This window comes from Nematolebias whitei, chromosome 13 (genome assembly GCF_014905685.2).
Source record: "Nematolebias whitei isolate Nwh7 chromosome 13, NemWhi1, whole genome shotgun sequence".
NCBI lineage: Eukaryota > Metazoa > Chordata > Actinopteri > Cyprinodontiformes > Rivulidae > Nematolebias > Nematolebias whitei.
Genome location: NC_056510.1, coordinates 10,789,945 through 10,809,876, shown reverse-complemented (window position 1 = coordinate 10,809,876; position 19,932 = coordinate 10,789,945).

Below are 19,932 nucleotides of genomic sequence, written 5' to 3'. Positions count from 1 at the left end.
GGGGGGGCTGTTGGCTTCTGGGAAATGTAGTTGTTATGAGCGTAGGTTTAATGAGAGAAAGCTACAAAATGGCGGCATCTGTCCAATGTATTTTTTGTCAACTTTTTACAGTACAGTATCTAGTACTGTCCCAATCACTTGAGTGATATTAAAGTTGACAATCATGTGCACTGTACAATTTTTGTTTAAATATGTTAATGCGCATTGACAAGTCCGCAAAAGTCAAACTGCGAAGTAGCGAGGGACTATTGGTCTATTCTATTGGTCATGAAACATCAGAAGTATTTTAGCAACGTACAAATCGTTACAACTCTTCTTTACAGAGAATCTTCGGACAAAATCACAAGCGTCACCTCCTCAGAACTTCTCACATGTTTCAGCCTAATTCAAAGCATCTTGTGGAGCAACTTCAGCAGGTAGAAGGATGAGGCCAAAGCAGACTGAAGAATCATAACAGGATCAAAGTGCATCTGCAAATCTGTTCCTTCTGGAACTGGCAGCTTTCACATAGAACAAAAGAGAGTCAAAGACAGGCATGACATTGCTCAGAGAGGGACGTGAGGAGCAGAGGAAGGTTTAAAGACTCAGAAGGGTCATCAGTTCTGCCTGCTGCTGTTTGATTCATGCCCTGCTCGTTTACACTTCTCTCACTCTTCCACATGTCCATCTCACCCGGCTTCGTTTTGTGCAGAAGATGCAGGACTTGTTCATTCTCTCATCACATCAGCCTCCAAATCCCAACATGATCCATTCCTCGTCAGCTGACGAGTTTTAGTTTACCTGAAAATTTAGACAAAATGAAGAAATTAACTGTCCTGTTAAAGAAATCATGTTCTGGACAGACTCCTGCAGAAACATCAGGAGAACTTTAGGTGTAAGACTGACACCTGAATCTTTGAACGGTTTTCTCTTCTCAAAATTTTTACAGCTTAATTTCAGTTCATGCAGTTAACGCAATTAAAAAAGCTATTTTGTCCATTTCTATTGAAAATATTGTGAGGTCAGTAGTCAAAAGAGACAAACCCTAACTTATTTCTTGTTACGTTTAAATTATTTAGAATATTTACGTTCATCATTGTAATAAGAAAGACATAAAAATGCTGAACAGTTCCTGGTGAGAATGATTTCTGACTGGCAATCAAAAATGATTGGTTAGCTCCATGGACGAGTGTTGCAGGACATTTACTGGTCCAACTGTACAACAGTCTCAGCTGATTGGTCAAAATACAGCTGAGTGGCTTTCAGGACAGTAGAGGCAAGTTGGTCTGATCTGCTGCAACCATGACTGAGTTATTTAGCCACAACTCTCCTAAATGTGTTTGGAGGGGAACCAGATACTGAGCATCACCTCATAAATCCATCGTTACAGGAAAACATGCTCGAAGCAGAATCAGTGGGGTAGTTTTATAGAACAAACAGGGAGAGATCCATCCATCCATTATTTTTTACCTGCTGCTTTCATTTTGGGTCATGGGGGTCGTGCCCATGGCCGGCAATCGCAGGGTACACCCTGGACAGGTCACAAGTCCATCACAGGGCCACATAGAGACAAACGAGACAAACAACCATTCACTCTCTCACTCACACCTAGGGACAATTTAGAGTTACCAAGCAGACTAACATGCATGTTTTTGGTCTGTGGGAGGAAACTGGAAAAAACCCACGCATGCACAGAGAGAACATGCAAACTCCACCCAGAAAGGCCCCCAGGCTGGGATTCGATCCGGCGACATGCTCGGTGAGAGGCAACAGCTCTACCAGCTGAGCCACCATGTGCTTCCAAATCCAGTGAAGGCTTAATATTTTAGCGAATAACATAACAATAATTTAAAAAGGGTATTTATTGTTTTAAATGCTTCCAAGTGTATCTTAATACAGTACTAAATAAAAGTATTAACTATTTTGTTTTTGCTCTTATTTTGCATGAGTTGAACTCAGAGATCTCAAAACTTGTAACACCTGAGGCATATTGCTGTGTGATAAAACTGCCCATTTTAGAATGGCCTTTTGTTGTGGTCAGCCCTAAGGCACACCTGTGCAATAATCATGTCTAATCAGCACCACATTGTGCCACACCTGTGAGGTGGATGGATTATCTCAGCAAAGAAGTGCTCACTAACACAGATTTACACAAATTTGTGAACGAGCAAAAAGGACCTTTTGTAAATGTAGAAAACAAGTTCAGCTCATGAAAAATGGGAGCAAATCAAAGTGTTGTGTTTATATTTATGTTTAGAGTAGATGCATACTAACTTGAAGTACTGAGTGTAGTTTGAGAAAATAAACTTTATTTTGAAATGAGTTCACGGAATAAAAAATGGGTTTTGAGACGTTAAGATCTGAAAATATATTTGAGCACTGTCCGTCTGTAAAACGTTTGTCAAAACGTTCAGAAAGTTGTTTCAATCATCTTAAACATTTAAAAATCTGAGTTCCTTCCTGTGTTATCTCCAACATGTTGAAACAAATGTTTGTGGAGTAAAAATATATATAAATACTGAGTAGAGTAAATATGCACTCTGCGCGGAGAACATAAATCCAGATGCATGAAACCCTTCAGTCAGTTTCCACTTCATAAACAAATATTACAGCTTAGAAATCCACAATACATTTTAACAAACGTGAAGTAAAAAAATAATTATGGACAGAATGGAGACAAAAACAAATAGGATACATGTAATTTGTAGTCTGCTTCAAAACATCAAAAAAGAAAATGAGAATTTTTCAGCACGCCTCCCTCCCCAGGGTCTCTAAAGTATTACTTCCAAAAATACACACAAGTGAGAAATACATTTTTCAGGTCCAACAATAAAAGCCTTGTGTTCGAGTCGGAACGTTTCTGTCGGTTTGGTCCAGAGGGATTGGCAGGTTTACAAAAACGAGGTAAAAGAAGTGGGGGGGTTGAAATCTGGATGTCTGATACGTAAAGTCACCTCCTGAAAAAAGAGTTTTATTTCTTCAACAAAGGAGTCGCTGTTTGACAGCGTTGTGGAAGCTTTCCATCACAGCTTGAGGTCTTTGTAATCTCCCCAAAAGAACAAAACAGCGGGTCGGACCAGAACTCATCCAAACAAATTGATGTCTTGAAACGAAGCTGACCCCCCTCCCCAAAGAGACATTGTGGTGATGCTCACTGAAGACTAAAAAGACAAACTCTGGTGTAAACTGAAGGTAAATATCGGAAGAATGTTTGGTGGTAAAGTTATTGTATTTTTTGAACTATAAGGTGCACTTAAAATCCTTGAATTCTCTCAAAAATTGACAGTGAGCCTTATAATCCAGCGATCTTTATGTATTAATTCTGGTTGTGCTTGCTGACCTCAAACCGATTTTATGTGGTTCAAAAATCTGTCAAAATTAACTTATTTCCCTTAATGTACATTATAATCCGGTGCACCTTATGTAAGAAAACAGACCCATTCATTAGCTATGTTTAGCTGCACAAAATTATTTGACCGGATTTAAATGTTTTCAGATTAAATAATTCAAACGTTTCGTTTACATGGGCACGAGCCGTTCACGACGAGCGTTGACATGCGCAGAGTGGTAAACTCGCCTTAACAAAACCACCGAAGAAGAAGTTCTATGTTTACTTCCAGGATGAACGTAAACAAACCTGAGCGCCCAAAATGAACCCGCAACAGGTTTTAATGACGGTGGCGACGTTACTGCACTCCCTGATTGAGCTACAGGTAATACAGATAATTGTGTACTCTTTCAAAGTTTTTACTAGAATATTGTGTCGCTCACTGACCAGTTTTGCTTCCCCGACATGCTAATATTATTAGCATTAGCCAGGTGGAAATGACATAAGTCGCACATGTGCAGTCAGGTCAGTTTTTCACAATCGGGAAAGAAATGAACAGATTAAGTGTTTACATGCACACCGTTCGGATTATGAATTGGCATAAACCACCCGTCTCATTCTGATTACAAATTCTTTCAAATCGAGCTGAATTAACAAAAAATAATCTGAATGGGGCGTTTATATTATGCATTTTTTTTTCCGAATGGCCGTTTAATCCGATTACTTATGTCCATGTAAACATAGCTACTGATATTGTGCCTTATAATCCGGTGCACCTTATAGTCCGAAAAATACGGTACATAACATTTGTGCTGCTGAATATTTGTCCACTCACTTTTCTTTAACTGAGCGATAAATAATAGAAGTCCATGAAGAATTAAAAAAAAAAATGGTTCTTTATCATTTAAAAGATGTTGCAAATTTTATCTCTGAAAAATTCCTTTAAAAAAAAAAAAAAGCACATTTCACACATCTGTAAATGAAACAGTTCAAACTAAGAACTTGTGCATTTTGTGTGTGCTCAGAATATTTGATGGGGATAACTCTCAGCTACTATTACAGCAAATTTTAGCTTAATATCAAATAAACTTAAAGCGTTACAGCCATTTTTGTGTAATGTAATGCTGCTTAGCTTTAGTGGCTATAGTAGACATAATCAGGTAGAAGGACATCCAACAATTACTTTCTGAAAGCTTTGTTTAAATCCATTCAGTGCTTCATGAGATATTTTGCTAACAGACTAACAAGGTTCGCGTTAAGAGGTAATGCTAAAGTTTCAAGCAAATATTTAATGCAATGAGTAGCTCTTAGAGTATGTGTTGTAAATTTCTACCACACCAAATTTAAACTCAATATGTGTAAAAATGACAGATTTAAATAGATTTTTGTGTTTTGTTAATTCAATTAGCTGTGGCAGCCATCTTAACTTGGGTTGGCTCCAAACAATGAACATTTGTAGATGTACATCCAGTGATTATTTCCTGAAAGTTTCATAAAAAAAATTGTCCAGTGATTCATGAGATATTTTGCTAACAGACAGACGCACTTACACAGTAGTGGGTAAAAACATCGTCTTCGTTTGTGTTTTGGCAGTCCACAATAAAACTATAAGACGTCAAGTGGAAAAATGTGGTTTAAACAAATTTAGTCTGGTAATCAACATTTCAAAATATGTTTTATTGCAATGTTTCAGGTTTGTTCTTATGTAAAGGGCATAAAGTTAGTCATCAGAACATCGTTTCCCTTTTTAACTTTTCAGCGGACGGTCTGACGTCGGAGCCACAGACCTCACAGTCTGCACTTGTCAGGAGCGAGCAGCACAGAGGCCCGAGCACAAACCTCAGCCAAGGCCGTCTGTGACAGCTCGCATGCCACACGGCCTGAAACAATACACAATCTGTCTGTCCCTGCGGCCGTCATCACACACTCGTACAGTCACGGCAGGGGAAGAACACACGCTCAGCCTGACGTCTCCAGACAGCGAAAAATAAACGGACAGGCGGAAAAAGAAGACACATAATGAGTAACAGTGTTGTGAGAGAAAAGAAAGCGGATCCGTTTTACACTCGGGGTGTCATCGTGTAATAACCCTTCAAAGTCAAGGCTCGTCCGTGCTCTGTGGCAGCGGAGGGTAAACACCGTGAAAACACTGGCTGCAGGTCATTAAAATACCTCGGAGAATATAGGATTCTTATCAAATAATACGAACCACGTTGCTCCACTTATACCTCCTGTGTTCCTGGGAACCAATGTGGGCTTTGGGTAGATATCTCCACCTTTTCAAGTCCTCTTTGAAGTTTCTGGGAAAAGTGGAAAAAAAAAAACTTTGCATGCAGGCTTCTGAAAAGGTCACGACCATTTGAACATTTCTTTACAGTGTCTCGTCTCTTCAGATACATAAAAATCTGTTTTATTGTTAAGAATTTGATTCAAGTAGGCAAAATGTAAACATCCACTTGGGATAAGAGCTCAGGGCAAAAACAAGCACCCATTAAAAGGTGCCAAAAGACCTGTAAATGTAAATGCATCAACTATACGTTAATCTTTGAATCGTAAAGAGGGAAACTGATTTTCTGTTGCAATGAAAACAGCCACATCCAAACCATGTTTTCTCTGGTAATTAATTAGTTGTCACATTTTTGCCCCCTCTCCTGCCTCAGTCATGTTTCATGTTTAGTTTTTCCTGCCAAGCATTTCCAGCTCCTGTCACTCATTCAGTTATCTCCACTCTGCAATCACAGCTCATGCTCTCCACCTGTTCACCTCCCTTCTTAATCTCCCTGTCAATCCTCATCCAGTGCCAGGTTCTCAATCCTTATTAAGTAGTAGAAACCCAGCATTCACTGTCTTGTCTCTTGCCTTGCCACGAGCCCTTGCCTGACCCTTTTGGACTTTATATTCTCATCTAATCATGGTTTACAACTCTGCGATCCCCTTTTTGACCACGACTACGGATTACGATTTGGCTCTGGCTTCTGCTTTCTGCTTCCCCATGCTTGACCCCTGCTACGACCATCGGACCACATATTTGGATCTCTCTTGCCTGGATCACAACGTCTTCAGTCTGCTCCGCTGTAGCAGCTCACTCTGCATGAGTGACGTCACTGGCTCCAGCGCGACAAAAGCTCCTTCCTCACCATCAAGACAGAAGGTTAGTGGAAACCCCAGTACCCGTCTGGACTTCCCCAATCAAGCCAAGATCACTAACACTTCTGTCTTGATAGATTGGACCCAGACCTCCACCAGAGATTGTTTCATTACAATAAACTTTTTTTTTTTTTTACCTGCTCTTGGCCTCGGTGTTGTGCTGATCCAAATCTGTTCTTGTTATTAGTAGCATTTCTTGAAGGAATGCTGACCCACTCCATCTCATTGCAATGTTTAAACCAAAGATGTCCTGCGACCTGTTAGTGCTCAGAGTGTGTTGAGGATGACTCTCGGCTACACCAAGTTAGAGATCAACATCTGGAAACCTGAGTCGGAGCCATTTTTGTGTTAGTGTTCAGCTGTGATTATCTTGAATCAGGGGTCTTAAAGTCAAATAGTTTTTACAACAAATTGATAGACCATGAGATATTTAGCAAACAGACAAATGTTCACCTTTCATGGCAGTGAGTGGGGGGAAAACATTTACAAACTATTTCCAGAGTAAAAGCATTTAACAACTAGGCAATGGTCAGTATTTGTGTGAACATACAGTTTAATTTGAGGGGTGAATGACTGTCAGTCATTTTTTTTCTCCTGTTTTAAAGAAGCATGTGCTGTATGCATATATTTTTGTATTAAAAAATGTATATATGAAACAAAAGCCATCACTTTTTCAGTAGCCCATGTCTGACTTACTTTGTTAAAAAACTTTTATTAAACTTCTGCTGTGAACTGAAATCCGGACCAGAGAGTGTGCTTCAATTATAGGGGCACCACTCTCTTTAGCCTCCCTGGTAAGGTCTATTCAGAGTTACTGGAGAAGTGAGTCAGATTGTTGGTCGAACCTCAGATCCAGGAGGAGCAATGTGGGTTCTGCCCTGGCCGTGGAACACTGGATCAGCTCTTTACCCTCACTAGGGTCCTCAAGGGGTCATGGGAGTTTGCCCATCAAGTCTACATGTGTTTTGTGGACTTGGAGAAGGCATTCAACTGTGTTCCTCAGGGCACACTGTGGGAGGTGCTCTGTGAGTGTGGGATTGGGGGCCCATTGTTACGGGCTGTTCGGTCCCTATGTGGTGCGAGAGTTTGGTTCGCAATGCCGGTAGTAAGTCGGACTCCTTCAGGGTGGGAGTTGGACTCAGCCAGGGCTGCCCGTTGTGACTGATTCTATTCATAACTTTTATGGACAGAATTTCTCGGTGCAGCCAGGGGGTGGAGGGATTCTGGTTCGGTGGCCTCAGGATTCCATCTCTGCTCTTTGCAGATGATGTGGTCCTGTTAGCATCATTGTGCCAGGATCTTCAGCTCTCCCTGGAGCTGTTCGCAGCTGGGATGAGAATCAGCACCTCCAAATCTGAGGCCATGGTCCTAAACCGGAAAAGGGTGGATTGATCTCTTCATGTCGAGAGTGAGGTTCTGCCTCAAGTGGAGGAGTTCAAGTATCTCAGGGTTTTGTTCACGAGTGAGAGAAGATTGGAGCGTGAGATTGACAGATGGATTAGTGCAGCCTCTGCAGTGTTGCGAACTCTGTACCGATCTGTTGTGGTGAAGAAGGAGCTGAACTGTAAGGCTAAGCTCTCTGTTTACTGGCCAATCTACGTTCCTACTCTCACCTATGGTCACAAATTATTGGTAGTGACCGAAAGAATGAGATTGCCGATACAGTCGGTTGAGATGTGTTTCCTCTGCAGGGTAGCTGGACTCTCCCTTTAGAGATGGGTGAGAAGTTCAGTTATCTGGGAGAGACTCGGAGTAGAACCGCTGCTTCTCCACATCAAGAGGAGCCCGTTGAAGTGATTCGGGCATCTGGTAAGGATGCTTCCTGGATGCCTCCCTAAGGAGGTATTTCGGGCATGTCTGACTGGGACGAGATCCCAGGGAAGACCCAGGACATACTGGAAAGACTACGGTCCATCTCTCAGTTGGCCTGGGAACAGGGTCCTCCCAGAAGAGCTGGAAGAGGTGGCTTTGGAAAGGGATGTCTGGGCCTCCATGATCAAGCTGCTGCCCCGTGACCCGACTTTGGAACAAGAAGAAGAATATGGGTGGATGGATGGATGGATGGATGGATGAATGTGAACTGAAATTTTTATTGCCATTTACTTGAGAATCACTACACATGGCCGCATTCGTTGGATGTTTTGCATTTTTCTGAACCAAAAAAAAAGGTGTTTTGTTTGTATGTTTGTTTGTTTTTTCAGAAAGAGAAAAGTCTTAAAGTTCTAAGTAGTTAAATCAAGTCCCTGAATAATTACATTTGTAAAAGTAGCGATGACACATTCACCCTTTTGTGATATTTCCTGTCTGAACATATCAGAAATCTCATAATAACAATAGCAACAATGGACAGTGGTTTATGTTTTTATCTGTAATCTGTTCAGAGTAAAATCCTATAATTGAAGTTGACAATAGAAAACTGTTCTTTAGTGACACCAAAGTTAATGTTAAAATCCATGCTAATTGTTCTTTTAGTGAGTTTTCATGTAATTAGCTGATTGGCCACAGCTGCTTCACACAGGTGCATAAATCAGCTGCCTGCTTTCCTGCTAACCTTCTGCAGAACAAGCATTCAAGCCTGAAACTTCTAACTCTAAAAGTTATTTTATAAATCAGACATTTATTTTTGTTAAGTGTTACTGTTTTTTCCAATTAGACAATAAAGAAAACCACTGAAGGTTATAGAAGGAAGTTGTCTTTTTATCTACTTATCAATATCAGTGTTGCCTCTTATATCTAACAATGGGACTGAAATCTCTGCGCGGTCTCTTGTGTGGCTCATTCAGCACCCTGGATGTTGGATTCATTCACAGTGTAGTTTAATCAGGCTTTGAGTAAACGGGTCCGGAGCAGAGCAGCTCACCGCCGCCGTCTGTCTTTAACATTTCCCTCTGATGTTCTCTGTCTTCTTGCTTTGAAATTCCTCCTGCATGGCTCACGCTCCTCCACTCCGGCCCGTGGTGCATCTCCTGGGGCCCATCTCCAGAAGGAAGTTTCTTTTTCATTGCCTGAAATACTGCAACTCCCTTCAGTTTGGCTGTGTGCCCCTCATTCTAGTGTCCATGTTGTGAAGCTGTGGTTCCTTTTGCCTGTGAAAGGTCAGAGGAACCCTTCTCTCTCTGGATTTTCATCTTCCACCAACTCTGCAACTTCTCAGCAGACAAAAAAAAACTTAAATGTGGTCAAAATGGACCAGTTTTACATCTCAACCACTTACAAAGTATTCAGTTCTTTAACAAAGGCCATATAAAATTCATGTCAACTTTGACTTTATTTAATTTACAGCAGGAGACACCATGGTTTCCTCCTCATACTAATTAAGCTTTTTGCTCCCAGTGGTTAACTTTTAGAATCAAGAAACCCTCACCGTAAACATTTCACTTCAAAATGATCATAAGTGATGAAAATTGCATTTCTTGTTTTTTGTGGCCGCACTGAATGTTTGAAAGCTTTGTTGTATACCAGATTTCTTGTAGTGGAATTAAGTTGTTTTGGATGTGATCTGCTGTAATTTACTGGGTGGCATGTCATGAGTTTTGCTTCAACAATGCAGTGACTCATCAAATTGGCTAGATGGCTCCACAGTTTCAAATGATTCAGCGGGAAATCCACAGAGAGCAGCGATCAAAGACGTGTGCTTTAATTTTCAGAAATTTATGCTCGTTTCCACAGAGCGATGATGAAGACAGGAGGCAAGGCTCTGAGTGGAAATACTTACTAATACCAGTTCATTGACCACTTAAAGTTTAAACCTTCCTTCTAATTCTGACTGTTTTCTTCATATTTTTTTTAAAGCAAAAGATAAAGATCACAGAGTCAGGAAAGTATCTTATTTTAAATAGAAAATGCACAAAGTGACACAAGTTTGGGTTCATCTATTAAATACTGATGTACTTGTTTGTTATCTTGGGAGGAAAGGGGTGTACTGTCCTCTCCATGTTGGTGGTGAGGTTCTGCCTCAGGTGGAGGAGTTTAGGTATCAGGGTTTTGTTCAAGAGTGAGAGAAGAATGGGACATGAGATCGACAGATGGATCACAGCAATACTGAGGAGTCTGTGCCGGTCCGTTGTGGTGAAGAGGGTGCTGAGCTGCAATGAGAAGCTCTCTGTTTACCAACCGTCTACATTCCTAGCCTCAGCTGTGGTCACAAATCATGTAGATGTTGAAAGTAAAAGCATAAGTATAGCTTTTAATAATTTAATAGAATCAATTGGTTTGACCTCAAATGTCCACACATCTACTCATTCTCATCATCACACTCTTGATCTGGTTCTGACATATGAAATAGAGATTAAGTACTTATTAATGCATCCACACAATCCTGTTCTGTCTGACTGTTTTTAAAAATAATATTTGAGTTTACATTACGTGACTACACAGCCACTGAGAGCAAATTTCATCTTAGCAGGTGTTTAGCAGAAAGTGTAAACACATTTACAGAATCTCTTCCATTGTTATTTTTCTCTGTCTTGCAGAGTAATGCAACAGAGAGCAGTGAATTAGATGATCTTGTTGATCATTTTACAACTTCACTGCAAACATTACTTTATGAAATTGTTCTGCTGAAAAAGAAAGTCATCAAACAGAGGAAGCTGGCTCCTTGGTTCAATTCTGAGTTACATACTTTAAAACAGGCATAAAGAAAGTTTGAAAGAAAATAGTACTCCACTGACATGGAAGAATTTTGTTTTATTTTTTTAATTATTTTTTATTTTGGAGAGATAGCCTGCTAACATATATGAAAGCTCTCCATAAAACTAGAACTGTATATTGGTCATCTTTAATAGATGAGACTAACAATAACCCCAGGTTTCTGTTCAGCTTTATATCTAGATTAATGAAAAGTCCTAGCCATGTATTCCTACAGCTATAAGCAGTGATAACTTAATGAGATTCTATATAAATAAAATTATTTCAATTAGAGAGAAATTTCACACCATCCTTCCTAGTATTGCCTCCAATTCTCTGGCAGATGAGGCAACTTTAGAAGTGCCACTAGATCCTGATTTTATATTTGGACTGTTTGTTGTTGTGTTGCGTTCTTTGAATTGTCAAAAAAATTAACTTCATCCAAACCATCAATGTTTCTCCTAAATCCCATCCCAACAAAACTGTTTAAAAGAGGTATATCCCCTAATTAATATCCCCAGTTTGAAACTTCTTAATTTGTCATTAATGAATGGTTATGTACCACAGCGTATACATTTTGCTGTAATTAAACCTTTACTTAAGAAACCTGGTCTTGATTAATGGATTCTGGCCAATTATAGACCTATATCTAATCTAACATCCATCTAAAAAATTCTAGAGAAAATTGTTGCAGGTCAGTTGTGTGAACATCTGAACAGAAATAATTTGTTTCAGGAGTTTCAGTCAATGTTTAGAACTCAATCATAGCACAGAAACAGCACTGGTGAAAGTTACTAATGATATTCTCATGGCCTCAGACAATGGACAGGTGTCTACACTGGTCCTGTTAAACCGCAGTGCTGCATTTGATACAGATGATCACAATATTCTACTATAGAGACTTGAGTATGATATTGGGATTACAGGAACAGCTCTAAAATAGATTAAATCATATTTATGCTAGATTCCAGTTTGTAAATGTATATTTTATTTTATTTTTTTCACACACCAAGTTAGTCATGGAGTTCCTCAGGGTTCAGTGCTTGGACCAATATTCTTTACCTTCCATTAGGTAAAGTTATTAAACAGCATGAAATACATTTTCATTGTTATGCTGATGATACTCATTTATATTTGTCCATGAAACCCCATGAATCCAGTCAGCGCCTTAGACTACAGACATGTCTTAAAAACATAAAAACCTGGATGAACCTTAATTTTCTTCTTTTAAACTCAGACAAGACAGAGATTGTGGTTTTTGAACCTGAGCATTTTAGGAATAAATTTTGCAGTCTTTCACTTCCTCTGGATGGTCTTAATCTAAAAATCTCAGTGCTATTTTTGGTCAGGACATGTCTTTTAACCCCCATATTAAAAATGTTACCAGAACTGCCTTTTTCCACCTGTTCAATATTGCTAAAATTAGAAACATCTTATCTAAAAATGATGCAGAAAAACTGGTCCATGCATTTATCATGTATAGGCTGGACTATAGCAATAATTTATTATCTGGGTGTCCGAAAACTTCTTTAAAAAGTTGATCCAAAATGCTGCTGCCAGAGTTTTAATGAGAGTTAGTAGGAGAGATCATATTTCTCCAGTTTTAGCTTCTCTCCATTGGCTCCCTGTCAAATTCAGAATATAATTCAAAATCTTACTTCTAACTTACAAAGCTCTCAACAACCTAGCTTCCATCTTATATTACAGATCTTATTGTTCCATATTTTCCTAACAGAGCACTTCACTCTCAGACTGCATGTTTACTTTTGGGTCCTAGAATTTCCAAAAGTACAAATGGAGGCAGAGCTTTCAGTTGTCAGGCACGCTCATCTCTTGTGGAACCAACTTCCAGTTTCTCTCTGTGAAGCTGAGACATCGTCTACTTTTAAGATTAGGCTTAAGTCTTTCCTGGGCCATTGTGACCTGACTCCTGAACAAGCAATAGGATGGATGGAAGTTAGTTATCTGTAGTGTGTACAAAAAAAGACAATTTTCTAGCATGTTTGTCTCCAACTGTCTCAGCCCAGTTAGATGATAGCTTTATAGAGTATTCAAGAACCCAATCAGTATTAAAGTGGCAGTTTTAGGGACTGCAGTTTTTACCACTTACTGTAGGTTTAGTTCTGAAACACAAGATCTTGTGGCTGATTGTGTCTTGAGTTTTCCTCAGGGATGTCAGGAGAAGATGCCTTTTGAAGGAAAATGTGGCTCAATGAGGTAAACCCAAATCAGAATGCCTGCTACATCAACCACCACAGACAAAGCTCAATTCTTCTCCAACTGTAACTAAATGGATCATTGATGTTTCTTCCACCTCGTGAGAATCCAATGTCCTTTCTTTAATCCTGTAAAGTGATTGGTGTTTATGTTTGGAAATCTGTTTCCTATAACCCTTTTTTGCCCCTGGTAATTATTTCCTCTGTCCAGAGACTTTAAAAAAAAAATTCATTTCTTTCAGTGGTCCTTTTATTGTCCAAAAGAAATGGTCCAGGATTAAGCCCACTCAAGGACGAGGGGATTTTTGTCCTTGGCAGCAGCTACAAGGTTATAAAATAGCAACGCATACAGCATGAGCCATTCAGCCTGAGCCAAATATTCAAAATGGGGAAGGAGTGTGCCTTTGTGGTGAAGGTGGAGTAGTCCTAATGGAAAAAACACATCACTCCTGAATGTCCTCCTGGTCATTCCTCCTGTAAACCGCTTCACAAAAATAATCACTTTGCATTAGATCAGCTTGATCCACTGATTATCTACAGGCTTGTGGGTGCAAGACAATGAGTAGTTTGAATGTCCAGGTAGACAAAGTTTTATTATTTTTATTTACTTTTCCTAGGAGTCAACTGAGAAGATCAACACCATAAAGATGTGTGCAAAGGAAACAAGCTAAACTAAAGCAAGCGAGTAGTTTATTCAGTAAAAGAAGAAAACATCTGTCTTTGTCCTGAGGCAACAAATCTAGCTCACCATCCCCCCTTACAATTTATTTACACCTTTTACTGATTGTTTAATATGCACACTATTGGTATAAAACAAAAATTTGATGTTAAACACATTTAAAAGTGTTGATTGATTGGACAAAGTCGGATTGTTGCTGGTCCGAGCTCTGAAAAATCACCAACACTCTCATTGATGTTTTCAATATTGTTTAAAAATATAATTCTTATAGGATTTGAATGACACAAAGTGCCTAAAACTTAAGTGGTGCAAATTTTTTTTAAACTTGGAACCAACAAAAAATAAGACTACCCCAGATTGTATGCAAGAATAAAGGTCCAGTTTTGTTTCTGGACCATTACATTTTATATTAATAACTACTCAAGGGTTACTGTAGCAATATGAGCTAACAGTCATTATGCTAAAAGGTAAACAATTGTCACCGTGTCAACAATCTGGAAGTTTAAAACAAGTATTTCTCAAGAAATCACTTGCTACAATGCCTTTTATAGTTTAACAGATTTCCAGGACATTGCTTATGATTTTTCCCCACAGCATGATGCTGCCACCACTGTGCACTTTCTGTGGAATAATGGGTTTTAGCCACTTGCGAAGTCTTTGATGATAGCCCAAATATTCAGCTTTACACCATTTAACTAATACTTCCTAATACTTCTAACATAGTTCAGTCAGGTCATCTGGACAGTTTTGTTGTTGTTGTTGTTGTTGTTGTTGTAGTTAAGAAATTACGTCCTTCATCCAAAATAATACATCAGTCCGAGGAGCCACAAACGAACTCAGTCCCACAAGCAGCACACTCCCATAGTGGACCAACCAATTTGAAACTGATGAAGTCCTTTGGATGAAGGACGAAACATCTCAAAAAAAAGAAAGAAACCGTCCAGATGACCTGACTGAACATTGTTAGATTTTTTTTACCTGGATTATTGAGCATGAACTTTGACGTTAACTAATACTTCTTCATGTCGGAAGAATTCCAATCAACTCAAGTTATGTTTTGGTGATTGTCTTCAGTTAACTAACACTATATACATAAAAGGCAACAACTGGAAAAGAACAGCTTAGAAAACAAATCCTCCCATTTTTGGAGCTCCTTCAACATCACCTGTCCAGTCCATGCTCTTCTTGTCTGGATTGTAAATGTGGGTGGTTTACACCATCTTGGCAGGTGTGCTGGTGCAATAATCTTTCTATTTTTAATCACTTTAATGATGCTCTAAGGGATTTTTAGGGTTTTCCTTGGTTCCAGATTTCGGTGTTTGAACCCTGAGATAATTTAAAACTTTGAACATTAAATGTAACGATGCAGCTTCAGTTGACAAAACTGGATCTGACTTTGGTTTTTTTGGGGGTTTTTTTTTGAAGGAGTTGAAAACTTGTACACTCACTATTCATTTTAATGATTCCTTAGATTAATTTTAAGAGTTTCCTTTTTCCAAACTTGGGTTTTGGATTGTTTTATGCAGGTTTTTTTTATTTATTTATTTTTTTTTATGTAAAATTCCCCAAATATCAAGTTGCATTAAAAAAATTAGAAATGAAAAAAACGTATTTTATCTGACTCATAAAAAGCACAAGAACACAAAAAGAAAGACTCACTTTTTTAGATACACAACAAATGTTGGATGATGACTCTTCGCCCTGATGGTTGCATCTTACACAATAGCAAAGCTTCACCCTCTGCAGTGCCGATTTGGCGTAAACACGGGGTCTGTGAGGTGGCGCCACATGAGAGCCAACGCTGCATACCAGGAAGAAAGAGCTTCTCACGTCTGTAAATGGATCCGAGTATTTGCAGAGTTGTTGCTTTGCTTCGCTAACATTGTTTTCTTTGACATTGTGACTTAAAGTTGGTCAGGCCTCATTTCTAATGTGTGCTGGTGGTATGATTTCAGCAGGTCCCCCTCCTCACACACACACACACACACACACTCAAACTGTCAACTGGCAAATCAGGCTCTCATGAAAACCAGACATTTAATTGTTTTCAGATGTTGAAGCTTTCGGTGCGAGCCACAATGTGTGACTTTGCTCTGTTCTAAGCTTGGATTAATTCAGCTCTGTTGATTGAAAATGCTTGCGTGCCTCACTGGTCTGAATCAGCACGAGGGCAGATGGAGCCAAGGTCAAATCACGGAACAAAAATTGCAGAGAAATGTTTAGGTTTGTTTTCTCCGGTGAGAAATAAACAGGCGATTTGGATGTATTTTAATTACTCATTTGATAAACTGTAAATTTCTCTGAAGTTAAGCCAATAAATTGTTCAGATCTTTGTATTGTTTCATGAAACTGAATTCACTCGTCTGCTGTCGGAAAGATTTCTGTAGAACAAATGTCAAACAAGTGTAGCGTACAAGTTTAGAAGATTGATGGATAGTGTGATAAAGCTGAGATAAAAGAGAAATCAAAGTTAAAGGAACAAATTGGTTGCAAGGAAACGATAAAAAAACCCTCAACATTATCACATTCTTTAAGTTTTACTTGAGTTTATTTCATTACTTCCTGTTGGGAGCTGATCTCTTATATAGGCCACACCCTAATCTCTCATCTGAGGTTGAGATTAAGGTGCAGTAATAAACACAAAAAGTAATAAAAGCCTTGAACCTTCAATTTGACCCAAGGTAACCTGCTCGCTGAGAGGTGGCAGCGCTACCAACTGCATCATTGTGCTGCCCCTTTTACAATTTATTTACACCTATTACTAATTGTTTAATCTGCACACCAATGGTATAAAACAAGTATTTAGGTGTTAAATGCATTTAAAAGTGCAGATTGACTGGACAAAGTCAGATTATTGTTGGTCTGAGCTTGAAAAACCACCATCACCAATTTGTGCTTTTAATTATTTGTTGCATTCCACTTTAAAAATAAAAACTTTAAAGGGCATGAATGACACAAAGTGTCATAAAACTTAAGTGGTGCAAATTTTCCAACTGGGAACCAACCAAAAATAAGACTACCCCAGATTCTATACAAGAAGAAAGGTCCAGTTTTGTTCCTGGACCATTACATCTTATATTAATAACTACTCAAGTGTTATTTTAGCAGTATGTGCTAACAGAAACAACAGTTTGGTCCAAACTCCATTCCAGTAGGTGAAGGTAAATGCATCTATTAGCCAATTTTGCCACCTGCAATTAATTGATAAAAGAAGCTAATAGGGATGCACGATATTATCGGCATGGTATCGGCTGATATTAGCATTAAAGTTCAATATCGGACATCGGCCATTCCATCAAAATAACTCACCGATATGTAAGACGCTGTTTTTGTGTGACAACCCAGTGACAAGGATGCCTGCAGCGGCAGCACAACATGATGACGTCACGTGCACCTACCTGATCTCACGGCGGAGAGGAAAATTCAAAATGTTGGTGATGTGGACATTTTTTTTTTTGTTGAGGATATTGGATTCTGAAGATTTTCAGATTACGTTGAGCCTCGCTACATCATCCCCAGTCAGATATTTTTCCAACGTAACCTTATCAGAGTTACAAGCCATTATTTCCGACGTCATTGAGAAGCTAATAGCTGATAGCACTTGGGTGAGTTTTACCACAGACATCTGGACGTCGTGTTAGCCCCGTTAGCATGATTAGTGTTACGGCACGATGGATAGACAAAACTTTGATCTTAAAAAGGCTGTCCTTCATGCACAGGAGTGCAGAGGTTCCCACACTGCAGCTATAGGAACCTGGAACAAGTCTCCACAAGTGAGACAGCATCACAGGTGACTAATGCTAATAAAAAACATTTAACACTTTTCATATAATATAAGTTAAAGTGCTATGCATATGGCTGTTAGTGAAATATGTCACCAGCTAAATAAATTTAACGTATCGTCATATCAAATATCGTCCAAAACCAATATTGTGCATCCCTAGAAGCTACTGTAACTACAATAACAATAATATTTTCTGAAACTGATCTTAATAAAATAAAATACAACTAATTACGCTAAAGACAGGAGAGGGCCACACATCAATCAAACAACATAAAACTGATCGAACTTACCATTCTCACTTGCATCTCGTGACAATTTAGAGTTACCAATCAGCCTAACATGCATTGATTTGCAAAGATTAGAAGCTCCTGACTTTGACCTCTCTAAGTGGCTTTAAACATCTGTTAAGCTCCTGACAAAAACCAATGCAGACATGTTCCTGTTTGTAGTTTTCTACACCGCTTTGTAATCTAGCTGTTTGTTTTTCTCACTACTTTTCCTTTTATTGCCCTTTTATTTTCATTTGTTAAAAAAAAAAAAAACTTGTATGCATCCTTTATGATTGTCTATTGTTGTCCACCGCTGTTATCACTCTTTGTTAAAATTCAGGTCTCTCTTGTGAACGAGTCCTCGTGGCTCAGTGGGACTAACCTGTATAAATAAAAGTCGAATGCGTGTTTTTCATCAGTGGGAGGAAACCGGAGTACCCGGAGAAAACCCACACATGCACAGAGAGAACATGCAAACTCCAACCAGAATGGGTGGTGTATGGTCTTCAGCTGGGATTTGAACTGGCGACCTTCTTGCTCAGAGGCAGCAGCTCTACCAACTGCGCCACCGTGCTGCCCAAACTTATTTTCATGTAGGGGGAAAAAAATGCAAAAATTTCTGGCGCTTGTTTTCCACTTCAAGTTGCAAAAAGGGCTTTGTAAATATTCTGAAGGATTTTCCTAATTTGTTGCCATCTGACATGTTCACCAACCAGTTCAGTTACATTTTTACAAACAAACTTCTTGAGAAATGTGGAAGCAACTGTTGGTTCGACTGTTTGGTTTGGACATTTTAAACCTCTTAAAAAACAAAACCTCAAGGATACAGAGTTAATCAAAAGATGCACTTGAGTTTGCAACGTTTGTGATGCACTTTCATGTAACAGTTGTTCTGCAGGAAACATTTTGGCGAATGGCTGTCTTGCATCAACGTGAACAGGGAAGGTGTCGTCATTCATTTTATGAGAATTAAATCAGCTCAGCCATGACTCTCCTCTGTCACCGCCTTCCCTCGGACTTTATATTCTCTAAAGCACTTGATCTGTGAAAACAATTCATGTTTCTTTGATGTCTAAATCAAATCCAGGGCTTGTTGAGGCACATGTTTCGTGTCATTTTCATTCATTCATGCTGGAAACACACGCAGCACCTCAACTGGCCCGTCCAACGCAGCAGAAGAAGGAAACTTTGCCTTCCCGCTAACAGCTGGCGTGTCCACTGACATGTCTCTGCAGCGACCTGAGACCGCTCGGTGCCTGGTAAGATCATCTCCTGAGTATCGGGCACGTGTGTGAGCGTCTCCATGGACTGATAGGGTTTTATTCCAGGGACGTGGAGTGGCAGGATGAGCACATTCACATCTGTTGTTCTCAGGAGTGTTCCCATAAACGAATCCAAAAAGATACAAAATGAAATCATCAGGTCTAGAGAGCATCAACCTGTCATGTATGTTAAATATGAGCTCTCTGAATGGATAAATAATTATCTAATGAGCAGCTACTGATACCTGTGACGAGCTGAAGCCTCTCTAGGTGTGATTATTTCACATGACTAAACAAACCATCAGGGTGCAGCACTTTAAATGAGTTGTAAAACATTTTCTGTGCATCTAAATAAATGATATAAAGTCAAGGAAAAAAAAAATTAGATTGTTGAATAATTTGACTTTTAGGTAAAGAAAATGTGTAAAAAAAAATAGGATTATTGTGTCAATGTAGCAAAACACTAAGTTTTATTGTAATGATGCACGAACGAGAAACCTGGAGCACGTTTTTAATTAGTTTGACTGTAAATCTTTTCTTTTTATAGTTGTAAAAGGATACTTTATTTTTACACATGTATCATCAGACTATGTATAAGAAATTACAGCAGAGGGTGAATATAATGAGATTTTATCAATTTAA